Source organism: Ambystoma mexicanum, chromosome 14, assembly GCF_040938575.1.
Source record: "Ambystoma mexicanum isolate Mex_15411 chromosome 14, UKY_AmexF1_1, whole genome shotgun sequence".
In the NCBI taxonomy this organism is placed as follows: Eukaryota; Metazoa; Chordata; class Amphibia; order Caudata; family Ambystomatidae; genus Ambystoma; species Ambystoma mexicanum.
In genome coordinates, this window is record NC_090940.1 from 441,213,364 (window position 1) to 441,239,366 (window position 26,003).

The window sequence follows — 26,003 nt, forward strand, 5'->3', positions numbered from 1 at the left end:
GTGAGGATCTCGAATTCTGATTATTGTTGGTATCAATATATGTACCCTCCTGGGCATATCAGGACTCCGCCAGGCGCCCTTTATTTTTTTTCCCCCGGCATCTTACTTAAGAAAGGAATCAAATTTTAAGTGGATAAGACATAGTCCGATGTGGGAGGCCGTGCTCTCCTGATAACGGGGGAAATTGCGAAAGTAAAAGTAACAATTGCCACTATATACTCACCCAACACGGGACAGCCCGCATTCCTTGAGAAAACGATCCCTAAAATAATGTTAGAGGCCACAGGTCACATCATCCTTGGAGGTACCTTTAACCAATGGGCGGACCCGAACAAAGACTCGAAACCAGGTAAACCCGAAACGAAAAGCCAATATAAGGGAGATTGCACTGAAATGTCCGAATTAATGGGACTGTATGAAATGAAAGATGTTTGGAGAGTTTTGCAACCCAGCTAAAGCGGATACACCTTTTATTCAAACCCCCACAACACATTCACACGTATTGACTACATATTTCTCACAAGTGATATCATGAGCATTGCACAATGCACAGACCATTATCCCGATAACATGGTCAGACCATGATATGGTATTAGTAGATATTAACTGGGCAGATTTACCTGTTGCAGGAGGAAAATGGCGATGTAATGAGAGCTTCTGGAAGGATGCGATTTTCAAAACTGAAATGGAGACCGAAATTGACGAATACTTTAAAATGAATAATAACGGGGAAGTTTCTAAACAAATGATCTGGGAGGCCGGGAAGGCCACATGGAGAGGCATTTTAATACGAGAAGGGTCCTCTAAGAAAAGGGAGCGAAAGAACATAGAACATAGACTACGAACTGAAATACGCAAATTAGAGGGAGAGATAAGAAAAGACCCTGAGGTAGACCCTGATAAAATGAAAGCAGCCCAATGAAAAAGGGAGGAACTACGGTTGTTGGGACATGATCAAGTAGTACGTAAACTACGATTTCTTAAACAGAAATTTTATGAAAAGGGAGTCAAGGCTGACACTATTAGCCGCCAGACTCACAGAGCAAAGAGCGGAGCGCAAGGTAAAGGAAATAATAGATGACTCCGCCCCCTCTACTCACGCTCCCTGCACCATCCCAGAGTGCTTTGCTAATTTCTATGAGAATTTATACACCTCTGAAATAAGGCCTGGCCAAATAGACACAAACTCCTATCTATCTCCGATCAGCATGCCCACAATAACGTACGCAGAAGCTGAGCTCCTTGATTCCTCAATCGTTGAACAAGAAATCCAAGATGCAATCAAAAGGTGAACCCTGGGCAAATCTCCGGGGGAAGATGGATATACTGCTGGCTTCTATAAAACTTTTAATAAGCAACTAACACCTTTCCTAACAGAACTATTCAATGAGATAATTGAGACAGGGGGGCTCCAGACTCCTTCAAAAGAGCATTGATAACGGTGATCCCCAAGGAAGGGAGAGACCCTAAACAATGTGGATCATACCGTTCTATTTCCCCTTCTTAATCTTGATGCCACAATCTATGCTAGGGTGTTAGCTTCAAGACTGGAAACACTAATGCCCCACTTAATTCACCCTGACCAAGTCGGGTTTATACTGGGGAGACAAGGGGCTGATACCATGCGTAAAACACTACACCTCATCCACGCAGCTCATAGCCTCTCGGGGATCCTGACCTTTTATCAATAGCCGCAGAGAAGGCCTTTGATAGAGTAGAGTGGGAATTTATAGGAGCAGTCCTGCAGAAGGTCGGATTAGGCCCGAGAATTAGAAATGGAATACAGGCGATATATACATCGCCCAAGGCGTCGATATTTGTAAACGGAGAATATTCCAGATGGTTCGATCTGAAACGCGGGACTAGACAGGGATGCCCCCTCTCTGCAATTCTATTTGCAATCTCCTTAGAACCCCTAGCACAAAAAATGAGATCTGACCCTAAGATAGAGGGAATGCAAATAGGGGCAACATAATTTAAGGTAGCACTCTACGCAGATGACATTCTCCTACACATAACTAACCCTTCAGAATCCATCGCCCTTAAGCTAATAGACAAATATGGCCAATTCTCCGGGTTCAAAGTGAATAAGACCAAGTCCATACTGTTCCCCCTCCAGGGATCCGCAGAAGGAAACGACACCAAGTTCCTCCCACTGGGCCTTAAGCTGAAACACCACATTGCAATACCTGGGCATACAGATCACCAAAACCTTGAATGACCTATACGAAGCCAATTTCCTCTCACTCCTACAGCGATTTGCAGCCGATCTTAAAAAATGGAATTAAACTCACGATTTCCTGGCTGGGGCAAATTAATGCTGTCAAAATGGTATGCCTCCCCCGATTCCTGTACCCCTTCCAAATGTTACCAGTTGAGATACCAAAAGGGTTCTTTATTGAGGTCAAAAAGATCTTGGTAAGAGTCATCTTGCAGGGGAAGAAAGCAAGAATCCCATACAACACACTAACACTTCCCAAGGATAAGGGAGGAGTGGGGCTCCCCGATCTGAGAACTTACTACAAAGCCGCCCAGCTTTGCATTCTAATCCCACACCTCAGAGATCATAAAAACCTCCAATGGGTCCAAATGGACAATCACCATCTGTTCCCAGCCACGGTATCGGAATGGCTATGGACCCCACATACAAGGGTACAGCGGAGAATCAAAGGTCACCCCATATTGAGCACCATATGGAGTATATGGCGATCAGGCAAAGAAATGCGTAGAATCACTACCTGGCCGTCCCCGCTCCACCACTTATGGTCCCCTGGCATAAACGATCACATTCCCAACGTGGAAAGGTTCCAATCATGGTACGAGGCGGGCCTGGAAATGGTGGGGCAGTTGCAGAGGAAAGACTTGTTCATTACTCTACCAGATCTGATGGAAGCATTGGGTATAGGCACGCTATCCACATTCCAGTATATTCAACTAAAAGGTGTGTTAACGAAACCTGAATGGAAAGACAAACTCAAAAGAGACCTCACCCCATTCAAGAAACTTTTAGACTCTAAATCTGAAATGAAAGGCCTCATATCTGCAATGTACCAAGAGCTAATAGCGGCAGGAGATGGATCCACGGACTCCCTGGGAGCTAGGTGGGAAAAAGACATTGGGGAAGAGATACACCCCGACCAGTGGGAAATAATGTGTAGAGCGGCATCTAAAATGTCCATATCCAGCCAATACAAACTTCATGCCATTAAACTTTTACATAGGTGGCAATATGACCCCCTCAAACTCTCCAAAATGTCCCAAACAATGAGCCCAAGATGCTGGAGAAATTGTGGAGAAATAGCCAACTATTGGCATATATGGTGGACTTGCCCGCAAATTAAAGTATTCTGGGACGAGGTCCTCGGGTGGATTAAAGAAATAGACTGTATTCAAAGAAACGCCGACCCCTATTTCATATTATTTAGCCTAGAAAGAGACGAAGATGATTGGATTAGAGTGAAAGGTCTGATCCCCCCAACTATTATTGGCGGCCCTGGCCTTATTGGTGATCAAATGGAAATCCACAACGGTCCCGGGAAAGAACGAATGGATCAATCTAGCCTCAAACATTTACTCAATGGAAACAATTACCGCCTCTCTACATGACAAAGCCGCACAATGCAAAACTGTTTGGATGGACTTTAAAAATAAATATCTTGCAACAACCTTCGATTCCCAATCTGGAGAGCCCACACAGACCTGATGCTAGATGCGTGACTCAAAAGAACATCATGGAAGAAAACTCATTAAGTGGTGATTGAGTGACCAAACAATAGAACTATGTTCACTATGCCTTCATAGTTCCCACGTCAACAAAATTTTTCGTCTGATGTGTGCTAAACCAAAGAGGGGCGGGGGGTGGGTGTGGGTAAGGTTTTTTGTTGTTGTTGTTTTGTTAATAAGATACACCCAGAAATATGGAATGTATGTTAAGTGGTGAAAGCAAAATGATATAACGTGTTCCGTTTTTCTATAATGGTGTATTATACAATGTGAAATTTTCTTTTGTCCAAAACTAATAAAACCAAATTAAAAAAAAAAGAAAGCAATTAAAGAACCTATGAGTGACACATAGTGTGCCGGGGTAGTAGATGCCATGTATATGTCTATGTATGCACGCTCAAATCTTAAAGGAACAAACCAGATAAGATGGAGAGAAAAAAAGGACACCTCCAATAAGGCCAGTGTTTGGTGTACCCACTTACTAAAAATCTTAAAACCATGGAACTAAATGGCAAATTGTGGGAACTACAAGACTTCTCAAACTGCAACACCGACTGGCTAGTATATGGCATCAAGTGTCTGTGCGATTTACTATATATAGGTAAAACGAAAAGACCAATCCGACAACGCATTTGCGAGCATAGATCGTGCCTAAAAAACAAGGTGGAAAATAAACCCTTGGTCGCACATTATAAAGCAAAGCAACACAAATTTACTGAAATATTCTGGTTTGTCATCCAAAAATTTAAATTTTCCGAAAGAGGTGGCAATAAAGATATGTTGTTGAGCGGATGCGAACAGCGGTGGATCTATACTCTAGACACTGTAAAACGAGGCTTGAACTCTTTGGTTGTGTGGAACACCCTTCTGGTATCATAACCATCATCATAATAATAACAATCTTTTAGAAGATACAACTACCTTCCGCCCCTGCCCTCAACCTTAACTACAGAGACACATGATATGGAGCAACACGTGTGATAAGCCTGTTTTGAAACAGGTGTTCTCCTACCTTTTTATGACACATGCTGTCGATCACTAATACGTCCTATAGATGCTCAACTTTTCTACAACACTGGGCAACTAGTATGAACGGACTATGACATAGAATACTCTCCTCTACATACCGTGACACAACTTTTCTTCAATAAGGCCATTGTGCAATCATGCAACCTTCGTTTCCCAAGCCAGCATAATCAGCTTTTCGGAGATATGGAGTGTGTAGTAGCAAGCCAGTGTGAATTATTATTCTTTCTGGGAATTCAATCGACAGTTTTTTATGAGGCTGTTTTTAAACAACACAAGAATTGCGACATAAAGCTGGCTTCTGTGCCAATGTTGCCAAAAAAGACATTCCTAATACAGTACTGTTGCAAATACACGAGAACGGCACTATACTAATGAGGCAGCACGCAACGTGAGATGTAGTCAAAACATCTTTTCCGAGCTGAACAAGTCACGGTTCCTTTAAGAATGATTGGCCTGTAGAAGCTTGTAACCACAAGACCAACACAAGCGGAGACGCATTTGCGTATGCCGCGGCATTATACTATAAATAGTACTTGAAAACTCAAACGCAGCTGCGAGAAGAGAAGCCGTCCGGTCTGTCCCTCGGATAATCAATCAAGTAAGTAATGACATTGGGTTGGCCTTGCCAGAATCCGTTATCTCTGCAAGGCTTTTTGTGAATATTTAAATAATGTGCGCATTAGCAAGCCTCGTTTCCCTGTCCTTTTCCAGTCCCAAACCCAACCAGAGGGGTCCGAGCACATCCAGGCCCCGTGGGAAATAAGCTACTATGCTTCCTTATGTCATATAATGTGACTCTGCTAACATCAAAACGAACCGAGCGCACATGCAAATATAGTGGTTGCTCTGAAGGAGCACAACAGTTTGTAACGATCCTGTGTCTTTAGACTGAACATGTGTATATGTAAATAAAAAGCTGTTTTATATATAATAATACATCGCCTGTTTCTCTGTTGTTTTTTAGAGACAACATCCGGCGGTGTCATCCAGTGCCTGTCGTTTGGGCTACAAATAACTGTGGATATTAGAAGATTGTCTTCTAAATACAAGCCTCGAGACCTAACAAGGGAAGTCTTTTTTCAGACATCATCCAGAGGTAAAACTAATGGATGCTGTGGCAAACTGATTATAATCAGGCGCTCGGAAGATAGATACATTATGATCTGGGATGTGAATAGCTTAGGGACATCTTATATTAATACTTTGAACAAAAGCTAGGGTTACAAAGAACAAGACAAACCTGTACATGCAATGTAAGACATGTAAGAATAAATAAAAGAAATTCAGAAAGTAAAATAATTTTGCATAAGTATCATATGAAAAAATAGCAGTAGCTAAATCATTATGCTCACGAAAAACAAGAAGTTTAAATTGAATTAACAATAAACAATTTACCATTATAGGAAACGAGGAGAACATTTTCACTTTGTTCTCGGGAATAAGTGACCGATAACTCACCTGCTACTTGGACCAGATAAGGTCCCAGAAGAAATCTGTGCCTCCGCTTAAGCTAAGGGGAGAGCATTCACCTTCTTGCTGACAGTAGATAAAAGTAAGAGATTGGCGTTGTTTGCATCTAATTGATTGATGTAGTTAAACCATATGCTGTTTTGAGTTCCTCAAGAGAGGACTCTTTAAACTCCTCTAAACCACATTTTTACTTGTGTTTTTAAGTTGTTTTTTGTAGCAATTTATTTTTGACCAGCAATCAAAGGAGTATACAGGAGTAAACCACTATCTTGAAGAAATATTGTTGTCATGAAGAGGCCTGCAGAACTAGAAGGAAAATACACTACAGATGGTGTGTAATGTAATTACTGGCCGAAACAGGTCAACAATCTAAAAGAGATTTGAAATAAGAACAGTCTCCCTTTTTTCTCTCTATTTTTTTTCTCTCCATCTTATCTGGTTTGTTCCTTTAAGATTTGAGCGTGTATACATAGACATATACATGGCATCTACTACCCCGGCACACTATGTGTCACTCATAGGTTCTTTAATTGCTTTCTAAAACAAAGGCTATAGGCATGTTGATTGTCTAACAATATGTTGATATATGTGCTTTTTAATACTGTTTTGTAATTAAAACATTGTCTTTGTGACTAATAAAAATGTGTTTTTTAACGACAATATGTGGTTTCATGATGAGTTGTTTAGGCTGAGATCCAGCAACCTTTTTATGTTAATATGAAGAGTGTGTCAAAACATCACCAATTGTACAACCGGTCAGCACAGAAAGAGGTAACCAATTCTTTGTGTTCCTTTTTTTGGCTTAATTGAAATCTCCCGTTTGAGAATTGGTCCCCCGACAACAACAAAAAAGTGAGAATACCTAATCTGGATTTAACCTTTACAACTTATCCAGAACAGGACTGCAAGATCATATCTCTCCAGCTCTGAAATCTCTTCACTGGCTCCCCGTGGCTGCAAGGATCAACTTCAAGACCATCTGCATTGTCTACAAGGCTTTCTGAGGCCTGGGACCGATCTACCTCCAACTTTCTCTTCCAAAACATCTTCCTTCTCGAGCACTCCGCTCATTCACCTCCAACTCTCTGAAGGTCGGACGCTTCTCCAAGCAGAGAGTTGGGGGCAGATCTATCTCCTCTGCCCTGGCCTCCCTCTGGAACAGCCTACCTGCCTCTCTCAAACTTGAGCAGAACCAACTCTGGTTCCGGAAGCCACTCAAGATCTTCTTTTTCGCTTCTGCTTTCTCTCTTCCTCTCCCCTGCTGAAGCACCTGACTGCTCCATGCACTGATCATCTTCTGAACTTGGGCCTAGACTCCTGCATGTCCAGTTGCCTTTGCACTGACTCCGGGCTTCCCAGCACTTAAGGGTCTGTATCTACAGCCCCTTCTCTCTGCACTTATGAGCCACCCGCTGGCTGCACTTGCGAGTTAACTTCCTTCTTCCCCACATCCCTCGTGGTTGTGCGACGTCTAAGGGGGGGATGGGTGGGGCGGTGGCTTTTCAGGCATCATCTATGGACTTGATGTCAATGCAGTTCTCCAGTGGTCGAGTTTTATGACCGCTCCAATGGGAGGGTAAACTTGTCATTTTGAGGGAGACCGGTTTTTCCTGTTCGGCGGTTCCCATGGCCAACTGGGCCTTCTTTGTCCACTTAGCCAACAGGGCCGGGACTATCAAATATACCCGAATTTGTCTCCAAGGGTAGGGTGATGGCATACACCTCGGAGCGGGGTTATGGACCGCTCGGGTCACGCAGCATCATTATTGACTTTCATAAATCAGCGGGTAGGCAATCTTTGAGATGAGGTCCTCATGAATCTATCTTACTTTCGGCGTCTCTGCGCCTTCGACCAAGCTGGTTGAGCCTGCTTCCAGGGAGGCTGGTTTGGGTCGTCGGGCGTGAAGGACGGGCTGCGAGAGGGCGAAGACTCCAGAGAAGCTGGGTGGAGAATAGATTCAGCGTCTTCCAGGTAACTTATCGAACACTGAGTTCCTTGGTAGGTGAATTGGAGTGCAGTGGGGAATAGCCACCAGTACCGGATCTTCGGTACACGTTTGTTTGAAGAAGAAGTGAATATTTTCAAGCTAATCCGCAAAATGGAGTTGAAAATCTTTTTTGACAACCTAACAATCAATTCAAGTGAGAGAGATACATGTCCATATCTTGAAATGAAAGATAAAAGCCACTTTCATCCTCAAATGAATCATCCTCTAGTAAATCTATTCAAAACTAAGACCACCAGAGCACTCAAATGCCTCAAATACAACAAATCTAACAAGCAAAACATTCAGAAACATCAGTACAAAATCATTAAAGATCTAGCAGAGGACAATAGTATAACTATCAAAAAAGCTGATAAAGGTGGGCTTTGGTTATCATGGACACCATATTTTACAATGAAGGCTGTTTGAAATTATTATCGGATCAGGCCACTTATCTCAAATTAGATCATGACCCTGTCATCAATATCAAGGAAATCATTGAGAAGACCGTCTCCAGAGCAGAAGAGTCAAATTGGATTTCTGAAAACACAAAAACATCTGACCAACAAAAACCCAGTGACACTGGTCTTCTACGGCCTTCCCAAAATACATAAGAATAAAACAGACCCTCCTTTCAGACCGATTGTTGCCGGAACAGACAGTATTTTTCATCCTTTGGCTACAAATCTTGACACCGCACAACAACCGCTGATTCAGAAAACTGAAACATATCTAAAGGACACTTCACATTTTTTACAAAACATCAATAAACTGGAACTGGATGAACCAAACTTGTTACTGTTTACAATGGATGTAAGCAGTTTGTACACCTCGATCCCCCATAACCAGGGTATGGAAGCACTGGAATGGTTTTTATTGAAACATGAAGAAATCAAGATTCATAAAACATTGGCAATTGAATTTATCAACATCATTCTTTTCAAAAATTATTTCTGATTTAATGGACAATTCTTTTTACAAACCTCAGGCACCTCCATGGGGTCACCGGTTGCACCCTCTTATGGAAATATTTTCATGTATTCTTTTGAGTATACCCATGTCCTAAATTAACCCAGGTGGAAAGTTAAGATCAAAAGTTGGTATAGATATATCGACCATATTTTTGGAATTTGGAGAGGCACCGAGGATGAACTGAATATCTTTTGGGAATACCTTAATAAATGCAACAACAGAATTCAGTTTACAATGGATACTGGTAACCAAATGTTAACTTCTTGGACGTTACTATTGGAATAACGAATAAAGGACTCAGAACACAAATATACAGGAAACCCACAGATGTGAATAGTACTTTACATTTTCAAAGTTTTCATCCGAAACATTTAAAAGAAAACTTACTGTACAGTCAACTCCTCAGGGTCAAGCGAATAACATCAGAGGCTGACAGACTACAAGACGAATATTCCAATATGAAATCCAGGTTCAAAGACAGAAACTTTCCGGACGATCTAATCAATAAAGCAATACGAAGAACAGAAATACAAAGTTGCGAAGACCTATTGGACCCAAAGATCAAAATTGAAAAAAGGAGTTTGATACACTCACTAAAGTACTCTAGTCAGAGTTTTCAGGTCAAACGAATAATCCACAAAAATTGGGACATAATCAAAACGGACCAACAACTGAATCGACTTTTCCCTGAACCACCGATGGAAGAAAATTCTACTAAAACACTTTGCTACCTGTGATTCAAACATTTTTATTTATGCTCTACTTTGTCCCTGTGGGAAATATTACGTAGGGAAATTAACCAGGAAAGCCAAAGAACATTGGACTGAGCACAAGTCAAATCTCCTGTATACAGACATTTCAGAGACGATCAGCATACAGTGGCACACATGAGAATGGTGATACTCGAAGTCATACACCCACTCCCGAGAGGAGGGGACTTACAAAAACTGCTATCACAACGTGAACTCTACTGGATACATTGTCTTGACTCACTTGCCCCACTAGGCATGAACAAGGACTACTATCTTGGCCCCTTTTTATGAAGATCAGATCACCCATCCCAATTCCTTCTTTTCACTACTGCATATTATTCACATCTAGGTAGACCACAATTTCCATATTGTGAAGCATTGGTAACCTATAAAATTAGTTATTTTATGCATATTATATTGACATGCGGACATGTGTTTGTTCAAAAAATGTGATCATATGGATTGAATAGTTAAAAAATACCCCATATTTGGGTTGTTGAATGGTTGAAATATCTCTTGTTTGAAAAATGTGCCACATTTATGTCTCAATGTGCATTATCATTTACTTGTTTATCTTAACATGAAGTTCCACCAAATGAATATCACACTGATGTCTAAATTGTTAGATTGTTTATTTTAGAACAATATGTTTTTTTTGCTCACTGTGTTACTAACTGACAAAGGACGGTCTAACCTACCCACCACATGACTCACTCTTTTACCTACCTAGCTAACAACTCCCATGATGGTTAATTCTTATTCCCATCACTCTACTATATATATCTTCATGTCTACATCTACTCAGCCTTAATTGCAATTCAAAGTTCCTTTTTGCTCAGGCATTCATGCCGTCGCTCTCGCACATGCTCGACTTCTTTTGTTTACATATGAGTCTGACGCCGGCTGTGCCGTGTCGTCAGACCCATGATGCACACCAATTACTTACTGCTTCGTTAGAACGCATGCGGGGCGGTCCATCAGCTACCACGCATGCCCGATTGTACGTCATCATCTCAGACAGTATTTAATAGCAGCATCAGGTACGAATCCCATCTGATTGCTCGGGAAGCGGTTCGCCATGATCTACCCGTTGAAGTACTGACACATTCCAAAGTAAGTGCGCTCTTGGCCTATGGACACCTTTGTCCCCTGGACCCTTCCTATAACTACTTACTTTCTCTTGCACTCTTTTTCTATGTAGAACTATTGACTAGCACGTACCGCCTGCATTCGTCTGACCCTGTAACGGACTGCTCGCTGGAACTTAAACAGATTTCTATGTAAGTGTGGATTTAGCACTGTTATCTTTCTCTATCGACACTTAGAGTGTATTGCTTACTTTTTCATATTTTACATATTATTTATACAGTGCGGACACATATGCTTCCTCTCTTAAACACTTGCCATCTTCTGGACATCGTGCATGCTTCAACTATCTTATCCAATAGTTGGTAAGTTGCATGTTACACCTATTTTTTATATATATCTAAAACTGCAGAGTTTATTCTTGATTCATCTCTGAGACAATTAGATAGCTGACTTCATGTTCAGTTGAGAAATTATACTTTTCCTATCTTCATAATACTTTCTGAATGACTATTGATCTGACTGGACTAATGTTTTTCACTCAGAATAAACAGGGTTATATAAGGTAGTATCCCAGCCCCCCCTTTTTTAGGTATTCTAAATTAGACTTATGATTGAATATTTCTTTTGAATTGTTCTTTTCAAAATGTTTTGAAATTTTTTTTTGAAATGTTTTCATCAATAATGTAATTACATGGTTAATAAGATATTAAGTTGTATCTTTCTCTATCTTTCTAGAAATTGATTGAGAAATATGATTTTTGCCCCTGAAGAAGAGTTGTTACTCGAAACGCGTCGGGCTCAGAGATATTGTACAATAAATTGTTGTTTGTTGTCTATATAAGTTTGGTGAACTTATTATTTCTCTGATTGCTCCATCTATTCCACTGTCAATTGAAAAAAATGTTATGAAATGTAACAATACACATTACTAGAAAATTATTGATCTGCTCCTCAGATACCAGATAGTGTGCAGGGGACGGGAGTTCCTAAATTTTAGGAACAACCACTTCTTTCTCCCATTGATGAGGGTATCCCTCAGATGCAAAGATTTTTTCTTCGGGCCCTGTTTTCCAGGTCCTCCTGTTTAAATTCTAGTACTTCGCTCCTGTTCTGGAGAGCCTGGATCGCTCGTTGCATCTCTATTAGGATTGCATCATGACTCTGGGTCATGTCCTCGACCTCTCCCAGCCTCTGCTCTGCCTCCATGACTCGTTGGTCAGTTTGTTCTAATTTCGTGGTGAACTCGGCCATGCAGGATCTAAATTCTTCTTTGATTGCTAGCATAAAGGCCTGTATATCCCCCTTCGTTGCTAGCTTTCCTTGCTCCTCTGGGATCTTCTGTGGGGTGAGTTTCGGAGGGTCCGGTTTCTTAGTTTTGTCTGTTGCTAACAGCATAGTGGAGATATCAGAGTGCTTGGTTCCCTTAACGGCCTTCGCCATCGTGACTGCCTCGGAGCCTTATATTGTGGTCGGGAAAGGGGGCCTTCAAAGGGCTGATCTGTCAGCTCCCCACTAGCTAAGGATCTGATGACTAGTAGTGAGAAGCGCTTTAACGTCGGTCAGCGGGTGCCTCTCCGGGCGAGATCCTTCGTGTTGCTTGCCTGACCACGGCGGAAGAGGAATGCTCAGTGTCTATTGGTGAGCTTTAGCTTCTGTGTGCAGGCAGCCTGGAGGGGAGGAGAGTGGGCCGGGGCGCCCCAGGAAATTGTTGGGCTGAGAGGCCTAATGTGAGTACCATGCAATAAGTCCGGGAGGCTAGAGGGCTTTGAGATGGGTGACGGGCTGTCTAGGATATGTTACTCAGCTGGGATCTCACTGGAAAGGGGGCCCAGGCAGCTGTTATCAATGGGGCTGCCGGAGCAGCGGGGCCAGCAAGGCCCACGAGGGCCCCCCGCACAACAACTATGTTCCGCCGATTGAGTTATGGCTCCACGCCTCTAGAGCCACCCGACTCGGAGGCTCCGTTAGAGTGGGGCCCCCAAGGCGGCGGCCGACTGCAGGTACAGTGATTGCAGCTGTCGGTAAGGGGGAATTCCAGGGCCTCACCAGAGGCGATTTACTGTTGGTCTCTACGCTTCTTCTAGGCCGCCCAGTGCAAAAATGGCCTCTTGGGGTCTTGGAGTAGGGATTACTGGTGCTGGGCTCTCACCTTGTATGTAGCGGGAGCACCCCGGCTCCGCCAGCTCAGCTGCAGGCGCGGGCTGAGCACCGCTCCGGCTACGCTTACCAGGACCCAGGAGCAGCACCCGACATCTTTTCCAGGCGTCGCATGGATTTTCCTTTGAGCGCCGCGTTGGCACTGTCACCCCGGGCTCCGGCGCTTCACCTTACTTCTCGGCCGCTCCCCGAGCGGTGCGGGTCTATGGCGCCTCGAGGCCCTGCTTCTGTCGGGTGAGAGGGAAGGAAGGGGGCCAGGCCTCCCCAGAGATGACTCGCCGTCAGCCCCCACCGCTTCTCAGGCTTCACGGCCCACAGCCAGGCTCTCGGGATGCGGGTGTGGGGGCTGTGTTACGGAGAATTCTCTGTTAAGGCTAATTTCCCAAACCTAGTGAGTCCCCCAGCAGCTTTGCTGGATTTTTGGGGTTTATTTTTTTCAACTGCTCAGAGTGAGACTCTTTTTCTCCCACTCTTAGGCATGATTTGAGAATGTGCTTTGACTGTGAATGTGTTTTATGGGCTATGGGGTCTTTTACTCCATAGGGCTTCATGTGTTTTTGGTATGTGTGTTACACAGCACCCTCAGTGCAGAAACACAGGGGTGTTACAGTGACCCCCAAACATAGACTCCATGCCCTGGGACTGACTATCTCCCAGGGCATGTAAAGTCACCATTGGCTTTACTAGTCTCAAATTGTGAACAGAACCAGTACAAACCATCATATTGTGGAAGTACTGGTAGGGGTAATTCGATTGCCCCGGGTCTGTTTTCCAAGGGGGCACTGCCCAGTACCCCCTTGTCGAGTTTCTGGCTGGTGGCAGTGGATACCACGCAAAATGTTCCACCGGAATATTTCTTATGGGATTTTCCCATTGATTTTAAACGCACCACTTTTTGGTGCAATGTTAAAGATACCGCCAGGTTATTTATTCAATATTAATTCCCCGGTTGGGTCTTTTTGCCAGGACTTGGTTTTAAAATGGTGTTTGTGTTCGCCTCTGAAACTCTAACCCAAGTCGAGCCCTTGGTTCCACTTTTTGGCGGGCTTCTGCACAGAAGCCCTCCAAATGGTGCCACTCTGTCTAGGGTCTACAGGATGTGTGGGAGGGGGATTAGGCACCCTGGACTGAGTTGCCTTGGCAACTCAAGTCGCACTCTTGTGTGATTGGCCCAGTGGTGAGCCGCCCGGATCACCACTTAGCATGTTTGAGTGACAGCTAGGCTGTTGAATGGGGATTTTTCTGCATAAAAGCAGGGCTTTGGGGACTGGAACTTCAGAAGTCGCCACAGGACCTAAAGAATCCGAAGAGGGGAGAAGCTGAGCCATCTACAACGACGACACCAACGGTGGAGCCCTGCTGTACGAACTCACCACTTCCCCTACGACAGAGGAGATCTTCTTCCAGGAGAGTCTTCTTCCCTTTGAGCTGGTGGGACCAACCAGTTCGCCTTTTTCGCCTTCCAGGACGTCTCGGGGTCGAATCACCCGTGCCAAGCACCCCGGCGGCCGGATAGCCACGCTTCACCACTGACCGCAAATAAAAGGATCGTACCTTTTAATTGGGAACTCTGCGGGTGGTTTCTTCCCTGGCAGTTCAACGACCTCCAGCTTTCTTCCTCGTCGAGATCATCTCTTCCTCTGGTCGAAGCCACGACTTGCACCCGCTGCCAGGAACAACTGCCACCGCTGGACCGTTCTCACCATTTCAGGTACTGTGTCCCGCCTGGTCTCCCTTGCAATGGATTGTCCAAGGTGTCCCGTAAATCCTTGACCTTCCAACTCGGTTGACCTCAGACCTGCTAACCTTGCCTTTCTGAACTGCTCCAACCTCTTTTTGACCTCTTCTGCAAAGACTTTGAGTGCATTTCCACTGTATGATCTTGGGCACATTCCACCTTGCTCTCTCCAAGAGTGGGCCTGGCCTATGAACTTTTGGCTCTACAGTAGACCCTGCCTTTCTTGACTTGCTGTGGTTTCTTAAAAGTGTTGGTACTGTGTTATTTCCATACTCTGTCTTTGCTCTCCCTTTTTAACGAATTATTTGAGTGCCATCTACGGTTACACGCTCACCTCTGTTTTACTAATAAGTGGTGTCTTAACCTAGACTTGTCGAATAATTAACTAGGGAGGTGTATATACTTATAGCGACTGTGTCTGAACTTGCTTGATATATAAGTGCCAGTGTATTTTCATAAGTGTGTTTTTAAATAAATAATTATATACTTCTATACCAAAGCTCTGGTCAGTGTTTGCTTGTTCTACTGTATTTTTAGCCCTATTGTGTATACTCTATATACTGCCAAACTCTTCTTGAGAGAGGTCTGCCTGCTCAGCCACAGCTACCAGGTAAATCTGGGTGGTGCAGACTGCTACCAATTGGGTTTACTGCTTACTCCTGTGGTCTTAAACTTTTTGCAGTGGTCCCTAAGGGAACTGCACAGGTTTCTGCCTAACAGGCTGTCAGGGCCAGGCTTCCACTCCACCTGTACTAGGAGCTCCCGGACTCCGCTGGCCCCGCCTCAGGCGTGGGCTGTACACCGCTCCGGAGGAGTCCGCCGGGACCTCGGCGCAACACTCGCCGCTTTCCCTCGGAGCCACACAGACCCTGCGCAGGGGGCCGCGGGGGCGCCGTCTTCCTTGGACTCGGAGCTTCACCCCTTTCCACGGCAGGTCCAAAGGCAGTAGGGGCCTGTTGCTCTTGCTTATGCCGGGAAAGGGAGAGGGGGGGGGGGGAGCCGCTGTCTCGTTGGTCTGCCGGCCCTTTTCAGAAGTCACGGGGGTTGTTTATTCAGCTTTCTCTTCATTCATTCCTCCATTAGACTGCGTCGCAGTCGCTCCGCTTGCCACTCTCGTCGTTGGATGGGGGTTGCCTCTCCCGTCGGCCATCTTGGAAGTGGCGCTTCGGGCTAGGGGGGGGGAGAGTACTAATCCGGTCTGTTTCGGGGGTTCCAGAGGGATTAGGAGCCCCGCAAGACCATTGTGGGTGCCTCTGCCTCCAACGTTGCCATAGATGAGGAAATTATCACTGGATGCCCGCAGAAGGGTCAGCTTATTGTCATATGGTGCGGGTCCCGAACGGAGGCCATTAAAGGAGCAGCCACATCGCTGGCGCTCCAGGCCACGCCCCCTATGCCAACTTTTTAAACTAAAGAATGAACTTGATAATGAGTATGCTGAAATGTTGGCCACACCTGGGAATAGGAGTAGAGATTTTAGGAGAGATAGAACTGAAGCGGTAGAGCCATATATACAGCAGCGATATTTGTCGTCATCAAGACAGACAGGTGACCAACTAAGAGTGTGTATACGAGAGGCGTTGAAATGGATTTCAGACCCTAGTATTCCCGCAATGGAGATAAATGAGATATGTAATGAATACCCCTCGTCGATGAGAATAGAAGCGTTACGAACAATGGTTGGGGTGCTACTCCAGCAAGTAGCGGGACACAATAGAGGTAGAGGAAACGCCCAAGGCAGAGGTAATTCGAACATGCATGGAGGGCCCGTGGGATTGAATCAGTGTTCGTATTGCAGAGAGGAAGGTCACTGGCGAGCACAATGTCCACACTTGCAAAACAGAAATGGTATGTCCAGAGAAGACAGCATAGGGGGCATCCAGGAGCAAATGGGCATAATAGAAATAACATGCAAAATACCAAAATAGTCAAGGGAATGGTGCCCAAAATCAGAACCAAGCTCAAAATCAGACCTCTACTCAGAATCAGAGCCAGCAGAACATGCAAAATGGAAATAGAGGAAGGGGTGGGAACATTTTGATACTCATGCGAATGTGTACTATAATAACAGCAGCGATTACACATCGGATGATGTGTTGTTTCCCCAATAGGACAGCCCAAGACAGGGGTCGGACCCAGTGTCCATTCCCGTTAATCAGAAAGGACCCTACGTAGAAATGAAAGTCGGGGATAGTGAGCACCGATTCCTTCGGGATACGGGGGTACAAAAGTGTTCGATAGACCATCACTTAGTTCCAGAAATACCACTGTAAGGGCATGAAAATATTTCAGTAGGGTTCACAGGTACCCCAGTGATTAATCCAGTGTCCCAACCAATAGCAGTAACATTAGGCCCATTCACTGAATACTGTTCATTCCTTTTAACAAAAAACTGTGGGGACAATCTGTTGGGATTGAATTTATTGAAAAAACGAAGTGCAGTTATCCACTGTATGCCAGATGGAGTATTTTTGACCATTTCTCCACAGGATGTGCCAGTATCTGAATTTCTGTCTAAACCTTTGCCAGGGGAATTAAGTGAAGTGCCAACTTGTATATGGGCGGTAAATGACAATGATGTAGGATGCTTGAAGATAGAGCCAGTGAAAATTATGCTAAAAGAAGGAGTAACGTTACCACGTATTCCGCAGTACAAAATCTCAGCGGAAAGAGAAAAAGGATTGAAAAGTATTGTGTCTGATTTGGTAAAATTGGGAGTGATTGAAGAAATTACAGGCAGCACGTGTAACAGTCCCATTCTCCCGGTGTATAAGAAAGGCGGTAATGAGGTACCGTACCGTTTCATAATTGATTTGCGTGCATTAAACAAAGTAGTAGATCCGCAATTTCCATTGGTCCCAGATGTTACCACAATTTTGACAATGATTCCTGCTTCAGCAGAATACTAGCGTTATTGATTTGAAGAATGTTTTCTTCAGTATTCCAGTACACTAAGAAAGTAGATATTTGTTTGCCTTCACATTAGGAAGACGATCATTCACATTTACGCGTATTCCACAAGGCTACACAGAGAGTCCGAGTATTTACAGCAGAGCATTGAAAGAACAACTAGACATGCTAGAATTACCAGCAGGTTGTGTATTATTACAATCTATGGATGATTTATTAATTGCAACAGACACAGAAGGGATTTATAAAGCGAGTACTGTTTTACTATTAACACATTTAGCAGCACATGGCCACAAAGCAAGCTTAAAGAAGTTTCAGTATTGTCGAAAGGCGGTGGCTTATTTGGGTTACCTACTTTCGAGAGAAGGGAGAAGACTAACACCAGAGCGAATAGAGAGCATTTCTGGTATGCCTATTCCAAAAACACAAAAAGGAGTCAGAGCTATAATAGGCATGGCTCCTTATTGTCAGCAGTGGATAGTGAATTTCGCTCCAATTGTGAAGCCAATGGTGGAGTTGACAAAGAAGGATGCTGTGATGCCTTTGCAGTGGAGTGAGGAATGTCAGAGAGCATTTGGGTTGCTCAAAACTGCATTGTGTTCCGCTCTAGTTTTGGGCACACCAAATTATGATTTTTTTTTAGATTGTTTGTGCATGAGAATGACGGCTGCGCGCTGGCTGTTCTAACACAGGAACATGGTGGAAGAAATAGGCCGTGCGGTTATTTTTCTTCTGCGCTGGACCGTGTAGCGTGCGCATTACCACGATGTTTGCGAGCTGTTGCAGCGGCTGCTGCGTCAGTGAAATAAACGGAAGGGATGGTATTGGGGCATGCTTTAATTTTGATGGTGCCACATGCCGTAGATGTTCTATTAAATAGAAAACAGACGCAACACCTCACCTCTGCTAGATTGACTAGATATGAAATTGTCCTGTTCGCGCCACATTCAAATTATGAGGTGTAGCGCTTTGAATCCGGCTGAATTAATGCCACTTCCCATGGAAAAACTTGATGGGCTTAATGATTACTGAGGAAGAAACAAAGGGGAGAATTGATTTGACAAGACACCCCACAAAAGGAGGCAGATGGAGAGTTGTTTTGTGATGGCTCCTGTTTTAAATTGCCGGATGGCACATCAACTGCTGCCTATGCTATCACCACATTAAAAAGTTTTGTGGTGAGTAAAAGAATCGCCTACAACTCTGCACAAGCGGCAGAGATAATAGCATTGACCAGAGCTGCTGAGATTTCTGAAAATCTTAGTGTAAACATTTATACTGACAGCCAATACGCCTTTGGCGTGGTTCATAACTTTGGCTGACTTTGGGCTGTGAGGGGTTTCTTAACATTACATGGGGCTAGAATACAACATGGCCCTTTGATTGTACGATTGTTGTCTGCACTTACGTGTCCGAAGCACCTTGCAATAATAAAATGCGAGGCGCATAAAAAAGTAACATGCAAAGTGGGAGAGGGAAACGCATTTTCAGACAAGATTGCGAAACAAACTGCCACTGACCTGAATGCCAGAATGTTCACAGTACAGTCAAAGGAAGTGCCCTGCATGATAGAGAATGGAATTGCCACTGTCAAAGAAATGCAGGCGGAAGCCACTGCAGATGAAATACAAGGGTGGGCTGAGGGCTCTGCTGAATTAGATCTGGAGGGTTGCTGGGTAGACAAGAAGAATAGAAATTGGATGCTGCCCAACTCCTATGTAACTGCAATGGTCACGAGGGCTCACAGCCCTACTCAGATTTGTGCCAAAAAGATAGTTCAACACTTAGCCACAGTATGGGAGAATGCGCACATAAAGATAAATGCTGAGAGGTTGGTGCAAAATTGTATCACGTGTCTACAATATAATGTGGGGAAGGGAACGGTGACTCCAACAGGCAGTTTTGGTCCTCCCTCTATGCCGTTTGAGGTAATCCATTTTGATTTCATAGAAATGGAGAGATGCCAAAACTTGAAGTTTGTCCTAGTGGTCATAAGTGGGTGGAAGCATATCCATTGATAGACTGCACTGCTATGAGTACGGCGAAAGTAATGTTAAAAGAATACTTTTCCCGTTTTGGCCTGCCCTGTGTCATATGGTCAGACAACGGTCCACATTTTGTGGGCGCAGTGATATTACAGATTTGTGCAGGTCTCCAGATCGATAAACGATTCCATTGTTCTAGGCACCCCATGTCTGCCGGTCTTATTGAACGCCATAACGGTATCTTAAAATCTAAGATTAGCAAGATATGCGTAGGAAGCAAGTTAAGCTGGGTAGATGCATTACTGCTAGCGTTACTGTGCATGCGCACATCTGTACAGGCGAGAACTGGGCTCTCCCCATATGAAATCGTTATGGGGAGACCAGTGAATGTTTGGTGTGCACCTCAACCAAAGAGGCTGAGGGAACTGGAATATCCTGTGCTCAGTATCTATTGTAATCTGTTAATACAAAAATTGTGTTTGATCAGCAGGTGCAGGAGGCATTGCCAATAAGATACACTGGTCCGGAACACGCAATGGAGCCAATGGTGCTAATAAAGAACTTTGAGCGAAAGACATCGTTAGTACCCAGATGGCTTGGACCCTATCTGATCCTCCTGACTACGCAAACGGCAATTCGGGTAGATGGGAGGAAGGCGTGGATACACGCAACACACGGCAAGAAGGTCCCACCACCGGCTGAAAAACTGACTGATCGAGACGACCAGAAAGAGAGAGCAGTCCCAGCAATGAAAGACACGATTGCCAGTTCTTTGCCACAAAATCTGCCTGATCCTGAAAAAAAGCCTGGAAAGATTGCTGTGAAAGAGGAAGGGCAAGGAGTGCCCCAACATTGTCGAGCAGAATATGCATCACTGCTGGCAAACACAGAATGTGTACCTTTTTGGCGCCCACCCTCTTTCGTTGTGCCGCAGCCTGAAACGAAAGCTGCATCATCACTGTGGCGCTCATCATCATCTGCTATTGCGCCACAGCCGAGCTTGAGTCTGGAAGTGCACCTGCACTATTCGTTGATCACACGATACCAGGAGCAAGGCGATACAATTTGCGGCCCAGGAAGAAGGAGTGATCAAACCTGCATTCATGTTGATTTTCTTTTTGTTGCCTCTGTTTCCTATTCTCTGATGAAGTAGGAACCGGAGGCCTAGAGGAGAGCGTCGAGAGGGTTGTGCAAATCGGACAGCCCAATAATCGAGACTCCTCGGTGCTAACACAAAATCCATGTGTCCTGAACCCGTAGACAAACGGGGTGCACATGGTACGAAGGAAATTGATAACTGCTCTGGAGTTCCTATGAGCAAATGTGCAGACGCACATAGATCTTGCCCAACGTGTAGCAATCCAGGCTGCTAAGAACTGGCAGGATAGACTGTTGACATTATCGAACTTATTGACATTCCAACGAGTGCAGCAATGAGAGACATTCACGACGAACACTGCAGAGGAAGAAGGACTGTGAGAGAAAATGCCGGAACCAGCTTTTGCCTCCTCCTGCACCACTGCTGATAAATAAAGATAAAAACTGAAAGATTACACACAAAGAGTTATCGAAAGAAATTGTATGCTGATTCTAACAATAATAATGTGCGGAATGAGCATAATAGCCCCAGTAACGACAGCACTGGTATTATGGTAGCTGGAAGAAATGCACCCCTTAGAAATTCTATTGCCCATAAGAAACAACTCCACCACTGAAAGCCCTGTTCATGTAGTTACTTACACTCTGTCCCCAATGGAAGAAAGACAGAGAAGGTTATGGGAATAACACATTACTGCAAATAATGAACATGACACATTCAATTTTGAAAAAGAATAACTGTTGGGTGTGTGCTCATTTGCCACAGCATGGTGGCAAAGGAATAGGTTGGTATGTGCAGCCACTAACATTAAGTTCCGCATGCAGTGCATCTCTGAGCACATTATATTATGGAAAATGGAATAAAAGTGAAACGGGTCAATTAGATAGCACAAACATGAATTAATTTGAGGAGATAATCATGAGACCTATAGGTTGCTCCATATTTTATGGAGCACGAATGATAATGTCAAAAGCTACGCCCAAGCCAATGCCACAAGATAGATTGTTTGTGCCGGAAAAACCATCAGTAATCATATTTCGTATGAGATCAGAGGGAAATAAAGATGCAGTGCCTCCCTCCTATACAGTAAACTATAGCCCACGTTCTGTTCCTTTTTGCTTAAAGAAGAAGGGTTCTTATTCAGTAGGGACATTCATTAGATGTATGAATACAGCGATTCTTACTAGGGAAGTAGAACAAGTATATGTAGGTGACCCTTTGTATTTTATATGTGGAGAAAAAGCGCATCCCTGAATGCCTAGAAACTGGGGAGGTGCTTGTTATTTGGGACTTTTGTTCCCAGGAGTGTTTCTTTTCAAAACAACGGATATAGCCAAACTATCTAGATCCAGGCCACGAAGGAGTAATGAGGATGGATTAATAGTAGAAGACGTAGCAAAATCATTTGTACCATTTTTGGCCCAAGCAATAAACTACTATAATATACGACAACTATCCAGAATCTTAGAAAAAACAATAAATGGAACAACAGATATATTATACAACACGACATTAGAAGAGAAAGGAATTAGATTAATGATACTTCAGAACAGAATGGCTCTTGAAGTAGTCCTGGTTGATCGTGGCGGTGTTTGCAAAATTGTGGGATCAGCGTGCTGTGTATTTATAAACAACTCCTCTCCTACGATTTTTGAAGCAATAAGAAAGCTACATGTCTTAAGCTCTGAACTCCATACCCAAGAAGGAGGTTGGGATATAGGCTCCTGGTTCTGGGAGTTATTGTATTCATGGGGATGGAAACTATTTGCGATCCTAGTAGCAGTACTAGGAATATTTATGACATGTTGTTGCTGCATACACTGCTTACCTGTAATATGCACCGAAATTAGTGAAGGGTGTGTGCAGATGATAGAAAAAAAGAGCACTATTAAATCGAGTACCCATGGTAATGAGGAAACAAAGACAGTCAAAGAATTCATGTTCATCAACGTAGATGACAATAAGGAGGAAACTTAAAAATGCACAAGATTCAGAATCAGAATCTGAATCAGATACTTGGTCAGAAGAGGACGCAATGTACGGATGAGACGTTTGGCATACGGCCAAAAGGAGGGTTTGTCGATCTAGAAAAATAGACACCCCTCGATCATAAGGCTATGTATTATGTTGGCCGAAGACCAACCGCCTCATGCATCTAGTATTAGAAATATATAGCCATAAGCTTGACTAAGGTGCGGCCATTTTGAAGTGACTGAAATCGCCATTTTGTTTTTTTTAACATTTGCTTTTTGACTCATTTAAAACTGCTTTGCTGAAATGTTATTCTGCTTCACTGGTGCGCAATGCAAGGCAGCGAGTGGCATGTTGAAACATAACGCAGTAACTCAGACAGAAATGTCCGGTCCCCTCCCTCACATATCCTTGGAAAGTGAGCAGCAAGGCATTCTAATCAGTATAGCAGAGGCCAGCTAGTCTCGGTAAGCACAGTAGAAACGCTAGAGCGAACATTAAATGACTTGAATTATGCTCTTCTTTGTGGCCCCCTCTTCCCTGAGCCTGGTACAGCCCTTGAGAGCAAGTTGACCCCCCCCGGCACATGAATAGAAACTAGGAGATAGCAAGGCCTGGAATGTGTCTCTCCCTACGCACAGCTTGCTTGCAGAAAACAGAAGCATTGTGTTCTTTAAAACACAGACTTAATGTCTGTGGGCTTACAATATTGCAAACTGTTACACAATGAATGTTTGAAGGTGTCAAACTCGTCACCATTGTCAATCATCATGCCTAGTTCAAAGGAAATGCAATAGGGGCGGTATAAGTTGTGACACTACTGATTACTAGATACTTGTTTTGTATATATATAATGGTTGTATGAATTTCGCTCTCTTGCGTCCCCGGAGGTCTGATCGACACACGTCGCGGGGCGTGGGACCAGTTGGCCAACTGAGACTATTTGTTTTGCAATAAACGCTAAATACAACCTCGTGTCTGGCGTATCAGTTCGTGTGTGGTGATTGTGCCTTGTTTCCACAAACAAGGGTCCCTCAGGGGCCCCTTCACGTCATCGACTGACAGGATTGACAGTCAGCGGTTTTGTGGCCGACACCCAGGCACCAGATGCATATTTTATGCGGGTCCGTGATGGACATTTTGGCGCCGCATTTTAGGCACTTTTTAAAGCCGGTCTATGGAGTAGTAGTGAGTCGAAGACGAGGCCATCTCGAAATGTTTTAGTGGAAAACTGAAGCGTGCCGTAATTCTCGAAGCAATCACGGAAAAATGGAACTGAAGCCAATGGGTGCTGCGTGTGGTATATCTACTCAACGATGACGTCAACCAAGATGGTGACCTTCGAGGGACATCGGGTTGGCCGTCTCAATGCACAGCACCCTCTGTCGAGACAAAACATTTTCCCGAAGCAGCTGAAACTGGAAACAAAGATAGCATAAGATGAGGAATACGTGGGAGAACACAATCCATTCCAAACAGCCTTTTTACATGTCTAGAATTCTCTACTTACTGACTGGTCGTCACAATGAAAAGTCTTCTATTTGTATACTTCTTAATCCTTCAGTTGCATTTGACACAGTGGACCACCCTACTCTCCTATCTTCTTTAGCCTCTCTTGGCCACTCAGGAACTGTGCTCCAATGGTTTCGCTCCTATTACTCTGACCGCTCCTACTGTGTTTCTTGGGCTGGCTACTTTTCCCTGTCCCATCCGTTACTCTTCGGCATCCCACAGAAGGTCTTGTTCTCAGGCCCCTACTTTTCTCTCTCCCTCTCTCTTCCTGAATTGATTCCTGTAACCTCTCTTGGCATTTGTACGCGGACAATTTACACATTGTATTCTCTTTTTCTTCTTTCTCAGATTCCCTCCATTCTACTGTTTCCTCCTGTCTTGCAGCTGTATTATTTTAATTTTGTATTATTTTTTTATACAATTGTAGATGAACTCTCACTTTCGCCACCTAAACCCTTCTAAAACCGAGATCCTCTTCTTTCCTTCCTCCTCTCCAGTCTCCTCCAACTGGCCCATTTCCCCCTCCTTCCTTTCCTTCTCATTGTCTGTTTGAAATTTCGGCATCACCTTTTACCCTTTCTCTTTATTTCTAACACCTGTAATTTCTATCTTTATAACCTTTGCTGTGCTTGCCAATTCCACTCCTTCCATGGGACTACTGTTCTTCACTTCTTGTCGGTCTCCCGTCCTCCACCTTGCCCCACTATGCTCCATCTACAACTCAGCTATCCATCTTCTTTTCCAACTAGCACCCCGCTCCACAATTACACCTGGCCTTCTTTCCATTTTACATCTTCCCTTTGACTTGCGTCTCTCCTTCCACTTTCTCTGTAGTGTTTATAAATGTCTCCAAGGCCTCACCCCCCTCTATCTCTCATCACCACTCTCATTTTACTGTGCTTCGCACAATCTCTGTTCCCAGTTTCTCTTTCCTCTGTTTTCTGTGCCCCCTGTACTCCCTCCCAGTTTCGCTACTTCTCTCTTCCTGCTCCAAAACGCAGGAACACCCTTCCTTTGCCTGTCCACTCCTTGCTGTCCTATCATACCTTTCGGACTCATCTTAAATCTCATCCTTTCTTGTCTCCCACCAACGCTTAAGTACCCCATCGCTTTCAATTATCTCTTTTACACTCATTGATTGTGTACAGTATTATTTTAATCACTGTACATTGCTTTAGCGAAAACACTTTAAACACCCCCAATCAAAAACAAATCGAGGCCTTGACAGATTTTAACGCCCACAAACTAATTCTGCCTGAGAGGTCATGGAAACAGAGGGTATGACTTTGGCCGCCCTAAGGTGAATGCTCCAAGATCTCCAGAAGGAGATTGTGGCTTCTAAACATGACAGCAGGGATTTTGGAAACACCAAGAGCCAATTGAAAGAGGCTCTCTTACTGCTAGGAAGTGAATTATGAGGTTTCGTTCCTAAACAATATGGCTACTTTAGAGAATAAACATAACAGTTTACAAGAGAATAGAACATTGAGCTATATTTTGCAACATGCAGTGATAGGTTCTGTTACATGCTTTTCTGTAACATCCCAACATATCAACCCCCAACATATAAGTGTGTGCACAGTATTTTCATCCATTGGACATTATCCAAAA

The 26,003-nt window shown here is 44.0% G+C and overlaps 1 protein-coding gene across 5 annotated transcripts in view; it reads right to left on the reverse strand.

Moving 5' to 3' along the window:
* ZNF410 (zinc finger protein 410) overlaps positions 1-26,003 on the reverse strand; it is a 1,181,063-nt gene that overhangs the window by 86,351 nt on the left and 1,068,709 nt on the right. The window lies entirely within an intron of this gene.